Here is a 14,962-nt window from a genome sequence, read left to right as displayed (position 1 = left end):
CCAGCTGTTATGCAAAACTGTAGATTGTGGAACTGTAAAACAAGATATAAATGAAATATGAAATAATATGTTATACACTAAGATCTGAACCCTGAATAGTAATGTGTAATGTATTATACTGTGTCCCCTGCAGCATTGCCTTGTGTTAACCTTTGCCTTCCAGACTGTACTATTTCAAAGGATTAATACACAGTACACTATCTGTCATGCATGAATCTCAGGATTACAAGGTCGGACAATCTAACCAACAAGTATCAGGTAGAAATTAATCAAACAAGAGACATCAATTCCCCAGTAGCTCAGTGTGATGAGAAATAGCTTTGTTGTTCAGTTTTGCACACCCAGACAGAGTTTTACTCCAGGGAGTGGTACTGAGATGTGTGCATATATACTCTCAAGAAATCTTGAATATTTGTAGAAACAGTCAAGTAGTTTTTTACAGACATTTTCTCCACAAGTCTTACAGGTAAAGAAATGTTTGTAGTAGCTGTATTCCACTGTCCAACCCCATGCCTGAAAATGACAGCAGGATAGGTACATACACCATGCACTCTTCCCGATACATGTCTCTCAAGTGTCAAGCTGTCACAGCTATTGGTCACTGCTTTCAATAACCCTGGACACAGATAGGAATATAGGTGAAGTATGTCAACCATTCCAGGTTGACAGTTTAACAGGTATGTATGTGCTACAGAAGCTATGGGTCATAGGTAGATGTAAAGTGAGGGCAGATCTGTAGAGTACTGAGCAGTACTGTTGTGAAAAATAGAAGCCTATACAGTTCTTAATGGACTTTTTGCTGTCCCTACACCCCTTATCTGCATCAATAATTATTATTCGTATACTACGGGCATGTTGTTCTCAAAACCTATTGCTGGCACATGTGTTCTATTATTGTTCATATATTTAATTGGTTGCATATTAATATACCTTGTTCAAATACCATTGTTGGTGGCCTGTTGCTGTCAATGCAACTGCCATGCTGTTACAGTGCTTACTGTCATTTCATTTATGCATGTGTTCTGTTTGCTATGCAACTGTTTCAAAGCTATTGTTTTGGGTTAATTGGAACACCATGCATGCTGTTATAACTAATTTTGAAATGTTTTGCTCATGACTAAGCAATATATTTTGGAAAACCTCAAAACCATAGCACATTTGGGAAGGCAGATCCCAGTGGACCCGCCTGTTCCATCTCATTTGGCCATGGCTCCAGGCCGCAGCACATCTGGGACTCAACCTGGAACATCCTCCTCTGCTGGCCCTGTACCATCTTTGGGTGGAACCACCTCAAATGACGGGGCCTGTCTCCCCTGGGCATGGGCATGGAGTGGACCCCATCACCAACCACATGTTAAAGGATCTGGTGTGCAGTGCAATCTGCTCAGAGTTGGAAGGATGGCTGAGCCAGATTGAGGGCCGCCTGGTGCACCTCAAGGGGTAGCCTGCCCCTGTTGCCAAACCCCCAGCACAGCCACCTTCGGGGTCATGAAGGTGCAGCGGTGACTGCCCATGGGTGGGGATCTCAGTCCCACTGTATCCATTTGGAGGCTCATGAGCCTCTGATTCCCAACCACCATCACCGTCCAAGGTGTTTACCCCCTCATGTGTCATATACTGCCCCTGTCTGCTGTCTTGTGTGTCTTGTCTGTCTGTGAATACAACCTATCCTACCCAACCTACCTCCCCAAACATACTACAGCCCTTCCCCAACATCCCACTCTCACCTTAAAAAAAAAAAAAACAGGGCATCTGTCTCACAAAAAAATCATTGCCCCATACATAGCCCTACATTTCACCCCCATGTCCAGTGACGTAAATCAATCTACTCTCAAATTACTCTACAAATGTATGTTGCCAGCATCCCTCCCTTTGGGGTGTGAGGCTGTAAATTCCAAATTTTCCACATCAGTCACAGCTGTTGCTGCAGAAGTAATGTAAAGCTATGATCCTTTCCTACACCCATCCTGCACATCCCTAGCTGCTTTTCCTAATGTTTTACCCACTGCTTGCCCCCATTTCACCACTTTCCTATCACCTTTTTTCTTTTCTTTATTTACAATTAGCTCTGGTTTAAGTGGAAATAAGTGCTGCTAAGTGAAGCTAAGGTGACTTAAGCATCTCTTAGCATCGCTTAACTTTGCACAAAACCACACAAACCCACGTACAACTCCTTAAAAGTGCTTTAATCACTCTGTCTCAATCAGTCCTTGTTCTGCCCAGCAACAAGATAATCAGCCCTATCATGTGAACCCAAGACCCTATGCACTACAATCACAGAAATGCACCACTACAGCATCTGAGCTGTGGGAATGTGTAATGCTTTTACAAACATATCATGCATTACAATCATTTAACATAAGGGAAAAATACACATCCCTGGCAAGCCTTAAACTCAGGACCCTGTACACTCTAGTTATAGCAGCTACCACTACTCCACATGAGCTGTGAGAATTAATAATGCTTCAGTAAATATATCACACATAATGGTCATCCAACATTAGGGAAAAACCTGTGGAAATAGTAATGTTTGTGTGTGTGTGTGTGTGTGTGTGTGTGTGTGTGTGTGTGTGTGTGTGTGTGTGTGTGTCTATATATATATATATATATATATATATATATATATATATATATATATCTGCACAAAGCCTGACAAAGTGGGGGGACAAAGGCCAAAAAATAGGGACACATTTTAAATATGGATTTTATAAGCTTAGAAGGTTGCTAGAGTATCAACATATATTTGCTGATAGATTTCAGGTCTGAAACACAAATGATTGTCATTATTTAGTGACTTCAGTGCTCACATCACCCCAGTGATTTGTCAGAAATGCACAACAGTTATTTGGAACAGACCAAAATATGAGCCACACATCTGGACAGTGTATGGAAATCTGGACAGTGAAGATATGAGTGCAGTCATGTAACAGAAGGGGAAAAACAGTGAGAACTGCCAACCATTTCACCCAGCACCTTCTGAACCACAGTCAGACCAACACAACACTACACCAAATCAGCTCTGGGGAATTACTCATGCATTTGCAAATATATCATGCACTACAGGGATGTAACTGTAGCGGAAAACAGACATCGGTGAGAAATTGTCTACCCACAACCATTTGCACCATGGTCACAGCAACATATCAGTAAGCCAACTGACCTCCAGAGTATAACCACTGTTTGAACAAACATATCCTGATTGCCAGTCACACTCTACTCCCACATATACTGCCCCAAGTCACAGTGTACTTGGAATTGTGAGGTGTTATGGGACATGTCTCAGTCTGCCCCTACAAACATATATAGCTGACAGACCACCAGCAACTGTAGCAGCATGCACAGTCAGATATAAAAGGATCTATGACACTCACATCTGCCCTTCTCTTTACTCAGCCCAACAAACACTTACACACTACACTGCTACACAATCTTGACAGTTTGTTAACAATAGCTAGACATACCTAACTCACAAATTGTACAGATTTCCACAGAATTTCCAGGGTGTGGGACCATATTTATGGCCACTGCCTCATAACATTTCTGGGATTCTGCTAAATCACTGGGATGTTATCAGGTGTGAAGTCACTAAATAATGATATACCATATCTATGTACCTATTAGAGCAAGACATCTGGACAAAGCCTGACATACTTGGGGGACAGAGGGCCAAAAATAGGGACATATCTTAAATAATGGTGTTGTAAACTGAACAAATTGCTGGAGTTACAAGGTTTGTTGTAACATAACTTTTCTGAGGGATATTAAGTCTGAAACATAAATGGATGTCATCATTTAATGACTTCAGTCCTCAGATTATACTACATATTTGCCAAAAACAAAAATTATCTGAGGAACAGACCACACATAAGAGGCAAACCTCTGGACATTCTGCGGAAATCTGTACAGTTGAGAGGTATGTCATATACATGTCACTGTCAGACTTCAAATCATGCAGAAAATGCATATCCAGACAAACCCTGTTAATCTAGCACAATACTTGTTTTAAAATGTGTACTCTTAGTTTCAGTGCGGTGGTGCAGTGGTAGCGTTGTTGCTTCACAGCAAGAGGTTCTCCTGTTCGATTCTCGGCTGGAGTACGGGGAGTGCCTTCTGTGTGGAGTCTGCATGTCTTCCCCGTGGTTGGGTGGGCATTCAAAAGACATGCGTAAATGGGCATGTCTTCGTTGAAGGTTGAACGTCGAGCTGGCACCTCGGCGTTCATGAAAATCTACTGCCAATCATTAGCGGACCGGAGTTCCGCTGTGGCTACCCCTAACCAGGAAAAGCCGAAAGACAACAACAACTCTTAGTTTCAGTGCATCAAACAGACATAAATGTCTACAGCTACAGGTTGTTGTATTGCCTTGAAACAGAAATAATTAGTAGTTTGATGATAATTACTAGGTTGAAATTGGAAAAGTGTTTAACTGTGTCATGACTTTATGTCCAAGCCTACACCAAACATCTATATGAGCACCTACATAGCTGTATGGACTAAGCAATACCTGACTGGGAAAAAAATCATCTCCTCCAAGGTAGAGTACACTTCTGTGGTGGACAGCAGCAATACACAAACTCCATAATACGTGGAGATATTGGCTGTACAGGGACAAGAAGGAGCAGGTGTCAAATTGGAAGCAATCTCACCCTTGTCTGAACAAGCATATGAGTTCACAGGTGAATTACTGTAAGGCTAACTTTGATTACAAATTGGACACACCCACAAAGACTAATTACAAGGTCTTCTTCACATATGTCTGCAATCACAGAGGCAACACCCAAATCTATTCTCTACTGGTGGTCAATAACACCACATACACATACACCATAGATATAGCCAATGTGCTGCAGACAGGTTAAGTGAAAGCCTCACCCCCTGTCCTTCCATCAGTAAAGGAGGACATGCACAGCACCTGCCCCCATCCCCTCATTATCAGGGAGCAGGTTCATAATGCCCTCTCAAGAGCGACAAACTGAAGTCCCCATGGGACCTGATAACATCCCTGGCTGCATCCTATATGAGCCCAGGCATGAGGTCTCAGCTCCATTACACACTGCAGCCAGCCAAAGTCTGAGCACCAGTGTTATCCCACCTGCAATGAGGGCAGCCACTGTTATCTCTCTCCATAAAGGTGGAGCATCCACTGACCCAGCCAGTCATATGCACATTAGCCTAACTAGCCTGATCTGCAAGACCATGAAAGGCAGTATCAAGGACCTTATAAACAGGGACATAGGCAACCTCAGAATGCTTGAGCCAACACAGTTTGCTACTGTCAAAGGGAGATGAGGCCTGTTAAACTCAGTCAACTGCTTTGAAGCAGTTAACAAACGCATGGACGAGGGGAAGATGGTGCACACTGCCTACCTTCACCTACTCAAAGCCTCTGACAATAATCCCCAGTTGGCCATAATACATAAGCCTACACAGCTAGGCAGCTAGACATAGGTTCATAGGTTCATAAGTAGGTACTAGGCTATTGGCCCTAGGGCATAATTAAGCCTAGCCAAAATGTTTCGGCTTGCGCCTCCCACGTGGTTTAGTCACCTGCGCCTCTGTCGAGCAGGGCCACAGAAGTGATTCCCGGGGTGAATTTCCTGTTCCCCATCCACTCATCAAGATTCTTCTTGAAGAGTGCTAATGAAGAGCTCTGCCTCACATATATGGGGACCTTATTCCAGAGCAAGGGGACTCTCTAGGACATGAATCTGTCCCTCCAACAAGTCCTGTTTATTGTTGAGGTCAGGTTAAGTTCCCTGGAGCATGTAGCTCAGGTAGATTGGGTTTTCTTTAGGTGGAGCATTTCCAGCAATTTGGGGTTTGCCATAGCCTTGTATATCAGGCAGAGATCACCTCTGAGTAGCCAGTATGCAACTGAGTACAGTTGAAGTTTTTTTTAGCCTGGTAGCATAGGGCATCTGTTTTAGGACAGTTATCCTCTTGGTGAGGTATTTTTGAGGCCTCTCCAGTTGTTGCAGGTATCTAGTAAGGTCCATCCCAAATAGGGCATTGTACTCAATAATAAGTCTAATGAGTGATGAGTAGAAGGGGACAATAACTTATTTTTTTTATGCAAACCCCTTCATGATAAGGTGGCCATGTAGAAGGATTTCCTAACCACTTTAGCGATGTGGTTATCGAAGGAGAGTTTACTATCCACCTGGGTTCCTAAGTCTCTTATCACACTCTTTGAGTTAAGTGGGCTGCCACCTATGTGGTAATTCATAGGTACTTGTTTTTTCCCGAAGGGGGTGACAATGCACTTTTTGGCATTTAGCTTGAGGCCATGATTGTGGCACCATGTAATTGTTTCAGTGAGACCCTTTTGAAGGATATCTACGTCAGTAGGAGTCTCAGTTATGGCACCCAGTTTGCAGTCATCTGTGAACTTTGTTAGCCATAGTCCATCTGTGTTTGCTTGTACCTTGGAGAAGTAAATACCAAACAGGAGGGGTCCCAAGACTGAGCCCTGTGGTACTCCACTTGTCACAGGTTTGGAGTTGTACATAGCATTTCCTATTTTCACTGTATGGGTTCTATCCATGAGCCAGTTAGCAACCCATCTTGTAACGTAGGGGTTTATATTTAGGTTAGTGAGTTAGTTTGTCTATAATGCCCAAGTGGAGAATGGTATCAAAGGCTTTTGCAAGGTCAAGGTATGCCGTATGGACCACTTTTCCCTCATCAATTGCTTTGGTGACCATCTTGAAAAAGTCAACCAGGTTTAGGAGACATGACCTGCCCTTAACAAAACCAAACTGTGTAGGGTCTAGGGTTTGTAGGTTCCCAATGTTGTTGTTTATGAGTTCTATGATGATGCACTCTGTGGCCTTGCAGACGAGGCTCATCAGGCTGATGAGGCAATAGTTCCCGGGGTCAGTGGTGGTGCCCCTCCTTGTGAAGCTGGACAACCGTTGCTGTGCACCACTCAGTGGGCACATAGCCTGAGGTGAGGCTGTGGTTGAACATGGTGTTCAGGTGAGGAATTAGTTTGTTTTGGAGTTCATGTAACACGCAGCCTGGGATGCTGTCTGGTCCCATGGATGCTGTGTTTTTTCTTTAGAAAGTGCCGTTTTCACATGCATGTCTGTGATTACAGGGGCAGCGCAATCTTCTGGTATAGATAAGGGCCCTTTATGGGGTGAGGGTGGGGTAAAGTTTGCACTGAACCTATCTGCCAATATATTGGCTATATCAGTTGGTTCTGTGAATTTTGAACCATTATGCTGTCACTCAGAGCAGATCTGAGAGTTGCCATTTAGGTTCTTGACATAGCTAAAAAATGCTTTGTGGTTGTCTTTGATATCCATTGTGATTTTTCTTTCAAAGCTTGCCTTTGAGGATTTTATAAGGGATCTTAGCTTTTTGCTAAGGTTGGTCAGGGAGCTCCTCCATTCATGGGTTTTTACTCTTTTTTGTAATAATTTCTTCCTTCTATTGTAGAGCTTTTTTATGGCCAGGGTCCACCAGACTGGTTTCCTTTTTTTGGAGGAATGGGTCTTGGTTTTGTTCGGGATAGCACGGTCCATGCACTCCTGTAAGTGCTTGTAGAGTGCTTTTGTGTAGGCTACAGCAGATTCAACAAAATTGTCATTCTGCAAGGGAGTAAGGAAGTTTGCCACCTCCATCTTAAGTAGCATAAAGTTTGCTTTGGAGAAGTTTTTCACTGTGGTTTCCTTGGGGGGGGGGGGGGTATGTGGATATTGAGCATGATGAATTTATGGTCTGATCTAACCAACAAGGAGTTTACCTCATTTATGGAGCACTTGTCCCTCATGTTGGTGATAACCAGGTCCAGTATATTGTTGCCCCTTGTGAGGGTGTCGTTAAGCTGGTCCAGGGCATTTGAGTTAATATATTCCAGGAAGCGTTAAGCAAAGGTATTAGTACTTGAGTAGTTTTCCCAGTTGATGTTTGGGTAATTGAACTTACCCAGTATTAGGGTGTTTGGTTAGATGCTCATGTTTTCCAGTACCTCGAGGAACAAGGAGTGGGGGTCTTGTGGCAGGGATGGTGATCTGTAGCAAGCTACAATCTGGATTGCAGTTTTGCCCATTGTCAGTTGCACTTGGATGATCACTGAGGCATCATACTTGGCAACTAGTCTGGAGGTGTGGTTTTATTTATTTATTTTTTTACATTTGTTTACCGGGAAATTCCGGCTAGATGCAGGTCTTTTTTCAGCGGATGCTCAGGGAAAAAAGTTCCACATCATGTACATGATAAATAGAGATGCAAAAGATGCAAAGTTGCAGCAATAGTAAACAACATTGCAGGTTGTTAGCTTTAATACAATAACAAGATATTGCTTATCAACAGTATATACAGTAAATGTTGCAAGTTAAGATGGTTTCTTGTCATTTATAATATTAGTAACAAAGCTGTCAGACAAGATGTTTAAGTATGTAAAGACAACTAGCTATTTCTGACTGTGATTAGTAGTGGCGGTAGTATAGTTGGGTTAAGAGTCTAGGTGGGGGGAGAAGGTAAGGGTGAGGGTGTTAGTCTGGATTAGAACAAGGACAAAGCCAGTGCAAATTTAAGTGGAATTTGAGCGCATTCTTGAAAAGGCTACTGGAAGGTAGAGTAGTTATAGAGGGTGGAAGATTGTTCCAAAGTTTAGATATGGTACATGAAAATATGGCTTCTCCTGCTGAGTTTTTGGGTTTGATAACAATGAGTTGATTTTTGTCGCTTGATCTTAGGGGCCTAGTGGAGTGATAGGGTTGGAGAAGGGTTTGAAGGGAAGGGATGTTAAGGGGGTGGCTAATAAGTTTATGAGCGAGGGTGAGTTGGTTAAAGTGAAGGAGTTGTGGGAGTTCTAGCTAGTATAGTTCTTTAAGAGAGAGCTACAATGATGGCTGCAGTACGAAGTTCCAGTGGCAACTTTAGCAATTTTGTTGTAACAAGCATCCAGCTTGTGTGGTTATCCTTGATGAATATGGATACACCTCTTCCCTTGGTGTTTCAGTCCAGGTTTTGTGGCAGAAATGTGTGGTATGAGTTGTAGCCTGGAATTGCTGGGGTGCTCTCTTGAGCCTTGAACCAGGTCTCAGTTACTGCACAAATATTGATGTTCTCCATTTTGAGGAAAGCTTCGAGTGAGTGCATTTTGAGGTTTAAACTCCTAGCATTGAGCAGCATTGCCCTCAGTATTTTGTCACTGGTACTTATTACTGTGGTGGGTTTGTCTTTTGAACCTTGCTTAAAAAAGGCACAAGGGGCTGGCAAGAGCCTTGGCCAGTATCCTGAATCCCAGGGGTGACCGGTGCAAACCATCTCTGGTGAAGCATCGTGGCTTGTCGAGCATGTCATCCCAGGCAGACGGATGCTGGATCTCCTTTGAATGACACCAGAAACTTAGCCAGTTGTTGAAATTTATGATTTTTTCCTTGTACTGAGGTATCATTCTTGGTGAAGGTAAGATGCTACTCAGGGCTAAGGTCATACTGGCCTTGGTTACATGATCAGAGAGCTCTTCTATGTCTCTTTTCATGTAGTCCAGGGAGGTACATCTCAGGTCATTTACACCAACATGGACAATGACAGAGTCATATTTGTACTTGTTTTGGAGAGACCTGAGTGCCTGCATGATGTGGCAGATTCTGGTGCCAGACAAGTAGCTGACAGTAACCTTCTCTTTGTCTAGCCTGATGAGTGGGACATCAGTGTGCCTGACTATGGAGTCTCCTATTACAAATGTGTTAAGTATGATGTTATGCCTTATGGGCTGTGGTTGTGTGGCACACTGGTTTTGAAGGTTATGTGTTGGTTGTGGTGTGTTTGTGGGTGGAGGTTGCTTGCTTGTCTGCTTTGGAGGTCTCTGTTGTTTCCGCAGATTTTTATTTAGAGCCTCCAAGTATGTCTTTGTGTATCTATGTGTGAGATTTGCAGTTTCAGGTGTGGTGAGTCTATGTGTAGTAAGAGTGGTGTTGCAGGTTGTTACCTTCTCCACTTGACTGTCTATTCCAGTTGTGGCTGGAGACAGCTTTGCCTCAAGTTTGACTGTTTAAGTGCATCTCTCACAGATTTTGAAGTCGTGTGGTAGGAGGTTACCAGATGGTTAGCTAACTGGCTCAGTGATAGTACCCACTCAGTCAAAGTAATTGAAGTCACCCCTAGCGGTAGACTCTTAAAGAGTGGTATACCCCAAGGATCTGTTTGGGGTCCCCTACTGTTTGGGATATACTGTTCTAAGGTGCAAGACAAAACCAGTGGTCTGTGGCTGACCAGGTATACAGATGACTGCAAGCTGGCCACTGTCTTACATCCCCTTAGTGATGTGAACATCCTAGGATATTAACTGCAAGGAACCACCATGAAAAATAAAGCAAAGTTTAATAAAAACGAGCGCTTTCACACACACTCAGGTGCGCTTCATCAGGTTACACTTAAACAATGAAAACCATTCACTTATATACAAAGGCAAGCTTCAATTAAACAATCAAATAACATAGTAATTGGGCAATTAAAACTGCAATGGTTTCAAATTTTAAAAGAGCAATGGTTTCTTAGTTGCTCTAACATCAGAACTCATGCATATAAATACATTATAAATAAGATTATACAATTTTCCATCAATAAAAATGATTAATATATAAAAGTAAAAATATATCATAAATCATACACATGTTTCATTATTAAAACCACTCTAAATATTATCAGCTAGTTTAAAAACAGTTCAATCAAGCAGTATATGCTGCAAGCTAAAACAAATGGCATCAAATTGAAACCTTCCATCTCATATATAAGTGCATAGACATAATGTGAAGGCACATATAAAGATATGAACACATCCATTATCTAAGTACCTATTCATATTCAAGCAGTAAATACTACAATTAATTAGTTACAAACTAACTAAAAATATATGTTAAACTCGCGATTATATGAGTAAATACAAAACCGTGTATGATTGGAATATAGCCGAAGCTCCTAGGTTGGTAATCAAGTCATAAATTATTCTGCACATATTTGTTGTAAAGCAGAAATAGGAGGGAAAAGGCAAGATGGAGCCTGAATCAAATACATGAAAGCCAAAAGACAAGGCTAGTATATAATATAGATAGGGGCTTACTATAATGAAGGTGAACATTCCTTAAATAAACTTTCTCCATCTACCTGAAACTGTGCAAATAATCAGTATCCAGGTTAACTAAAGGAATAAACAAACCATTCTATAGTGACCCTAGAAGAACAGGACGAATGCTGACAGTTGAATTAAGTCCTGGTTCAATATGGGCCTTTAGCCTCAATATCCATCTGAGTTCAAAAAACTCAAGGGTGCCCATATGATCACCCTCTCTTCTATTAGGGTTCACAACCTGCAAAACCAAGAAGCTAAAACTATGCTGAGGTCTGTCATGACAATGCATAGCTAAGGCATTTGTAAGGTTGTTCTTCTTTATATCGTACACATGATTATAAATACGATCCTTAAATTTACGTGATGTCATCCCTACATAGTATGCATCACATAGATTGCAGGTTGCTAGGTAGATAATGTTACATGTATCACATGTAGCATAGAAGGTCGGTTTGAAGGCTATATTTATATCTGGGATCTCAAAATTTTGAGTTGTAGCAATGTATTTACATAAGGAACACCTTCTACATGGATAGGTACCTGTCTTAAATTTTGCTCTTATGTCAACAGGATGAACATCCAGTTTTTCTTTACAGAGTAGCCTCTTAATATTTTGGCAATTATTAAACCTAAATGTAGGTTCCTTCCCAACTAGTTGTGACAGAGATGGATCCAAGTGCAGTATCTTCCAGTTTCCTTTAATGATCTTAATTAAATGCTCTACATCATTAGTGTATTTAATCCCATAGGCCAAGCCCTTTTTATTCCCTCTTGCATGGTAGGTATATCCTTCCCTTCTTTTACATATTGGCAGTTCAAGTAAGGTTTTCGTTATCCCGCTGACAAGATCTATAGGATAGCCCCTATCTATGAAATATTCTGTTTGACTTTTTATTAATTCCATGGCATCCTGCTCATTACTGCAGAGTCTAAGAATTCTGGTCATTTGTCCTTTTACAATATTACGAAACACATAACGTGGATGTAAACTATCATAATGTAGGATACTATTTTTCCAACATGATTTTTTACATAAAGTTGTGGTTAAGCTGTTGTTCATCTCCTTTATGATGGTAATATCCAAAAAATTAGCACTAGTGATAGAGTATTCATATGTAAAACTAAAAAATGATGTAGTAGAGTTCATATAACATATGAACTCATGTAAAGCATCTATACCACCATTCCAGAATAATAAGACATCATCTACAAAGCGTCTATATAAGATGATGTTCTTGAACCTCGGATCACTAAATATAAAGTCTTTCTCCCATTGAAAAACCACCAAATTGGCGTAGGCATTAGCACAGGGAGTGCCCATGGCCACTCCCCATGTCTGAGCATACACCTTATGGTCAAATAAAAAGATATTGTTGTTCAAAATCAAATCAAGTAGACAACAGATAGTCATTTGTTCATTACTATCAATCGTACCAAGTTCAACAAGGTAAGATCTTATGGCATCAAGACCATAGTCATTAGGGATGCTGGTGAATAGACTTTTGATGTCCAACGTGACCATTAGTGTGTCTTTGTTCACATTGTTTCTTACTGAATCATGCTTAAGATCACCCAAAAGATCATAAGTATTTTTTAGAATAGTGGGAACAGCATTTACCAAAATACCTAATTTGGATTGCGCATATAATGAGGCATTTTCTGTAACCCAATGTTCGCCAGATACTATTGGGCGTAATGGAGGGGGATCTTCATTTTTGTGCAACTTGGGCAGTCCCTTGATTAGGGGAATCAGTGGGGAATCTACGATTAGAAAATCATATAAGGTTTATCTATAGATCTAGTCATAAGCAGATGTGAACATCCTCCAAGAGGCTCTTATCCAAATTAATGACTGGTGTCAGAATGATTGCCTCAGACTGAATGCCAGGGAATGCATCATCATCCCTGTTGTGCTAGATGTCATCCACACTAGTTATGACAGTAATAACAATGTGCTGAGCATGCATTCAGGCACGAGGCAACTTGTGCAACAAGGCTAATATCAACCTGACAGTTTTCCACCATGTTGGCAACATTGTATGGAAGGCTGTCTACCTGTCCGACTTCACAAATAAGGGTATGTCATCCGGGAACCAGAAGGCCATAACATCCTTGTACTCCTCCCAATATCAGACCCATTATCGAGTGCAATGGCTCATTTGGCATGTATCTTAACAAACACATGCAGTGGTTACAGAGACCACAGACATTCCTGACCAGAAACATCCAGAGTCTGCAACACCTGTCTTATACAGATAGACTGAAATCCCTGTCGCTCTACTCAGTGTCATACAGACTGATCATAGGTGAGGTGTGTGGCTAAAAAGGCCATTCCCAAACTGGCCTTGATGGAGTTTATGCATATCCATAAGACTAACCCCACTAGTGCAACCCGCATGCAAGGCCCTCACCTGGTCTGTGATATGAATAGTACTTGTTGGCAGGATAGGTTTGTGTCTTAAACAATACACTGTCTGTAAAATACAGTCCCTCACCATGTCTAGCAGGGTACCACTCTAGCCTTCTTCAAGAAAAAGCTGTATGACTGCATGGGAAACACAAAAGACACCCCTTTAATCCCACCTGTGTCCAAGCTGGACAGGGGAAGCAGGTGCTAACTTTGAAGGGACATGGGCAGACATCTGGGCTAGGATTATGAGAACATCTGGGCCAATAACCTAGTATCATCCTATGAACCTATGCACTAAGTACTTCACATGTTTCCTGTCTGCATTGCAGACTGTCCTGCAATGTTGTCATATATGAATCCCTGTGAATCTGAACTGTGTAGTAACTGTATTGATAGAGTATTCTCTTGTTCCTTTATTAGTTATTGTCACATATCATTACACCTTGTCATGGTGTGTGGTCTGTATAGCACTAAGTCAGCTGTTAGAGTGCTTACATATGCACATGGTGACACTGTATAGCTCACTCCAATAGCCTTGGTCTTGGTCGCACTTACCATTTTGCTAATAGGCACATCACACAATAAGATGTGTCACCCTTTGTTGAGGGCCGTACAGTAGCTGTTACAGAGATGGATAGTGGCAGTCAGAACTACCTTAAAGTCTGGGATGAAGAGCCCATAGGTTCATAGGTGTGTACTAAGCTAATGGCCCTGGAGCCTTTACAAGCCGAGCCCAAAAAACATTGCCCAGGCACAATGCCACTCCATGTTAATTCACAGTGCCCATACCCAGCAGGGCAACTGGAATGATCCTTGGAGTGAACTTTCTGTTACCCATCCACTCGTCAAGATTTCTCTTGAAGAGGGCCAGTGAGGTGCTCTGCTTGACATGATTGGGAAGCTTATTCCAGAGTATGAGCAGTCTTTGGGAGATGAACCTGTCCCTCCAGCATGTTCTGTTAATTGTGGTAATGAGGTTGTGATCTCTGGAGCATGTGATGCAGGGGGATTCAGATTTCTTTAGGTGTAGCATTTCAAGTAGGGCTGGGTTAGACATGGCTTTGTAAGTCAAGCAGAGATCATCCTCTAAGTAGACGATAAGAGACTGAGAACAGCTTAAGTTTCTTGAGTCTGTCCATGTAGGGCATGTGTTTAAGGTCTAGGATCCTTTTTTTGAGGTACTTTTGTGGCCTCTCCAGCTGTTGTAGGTGTTTGGTCAAGTACATGGCAAACAGGGCATTATATTTGATGATTGGTCTAATGAGGGATGAGTAGAGAGGGATGATGACCTCTTTCTTCCTGGATGCGAAACCTTTAGTTATAAGATGCGCCACGTAGAAAGACTTTCTGACCACAATGACAATATAGTGATTGAAGGTGAGATGGCTGTTGACCTGGGTGCCCAGATCTTTTATGACCCCTTCAGTGTTCAGTGGGCTCCCATTAATGTGGTAACTTGTGGGAA

This window comes from Protopterus annectens, chromosome 1.part1 (genome assembly GCF_019279795.1).
Source record: "Protopterus annectens isolate FY-2018-M chromosome 1.part1, PAN1.0, whole genome shotgun sequence".
NCBI lineage: Eukaryota > Metazoa > Chordata > Ceratodontiformes > Protopteridae > Protopterus > Protopterus annectens.
This window is presented reverse-complemented; position numbering follows the sequence as displayed.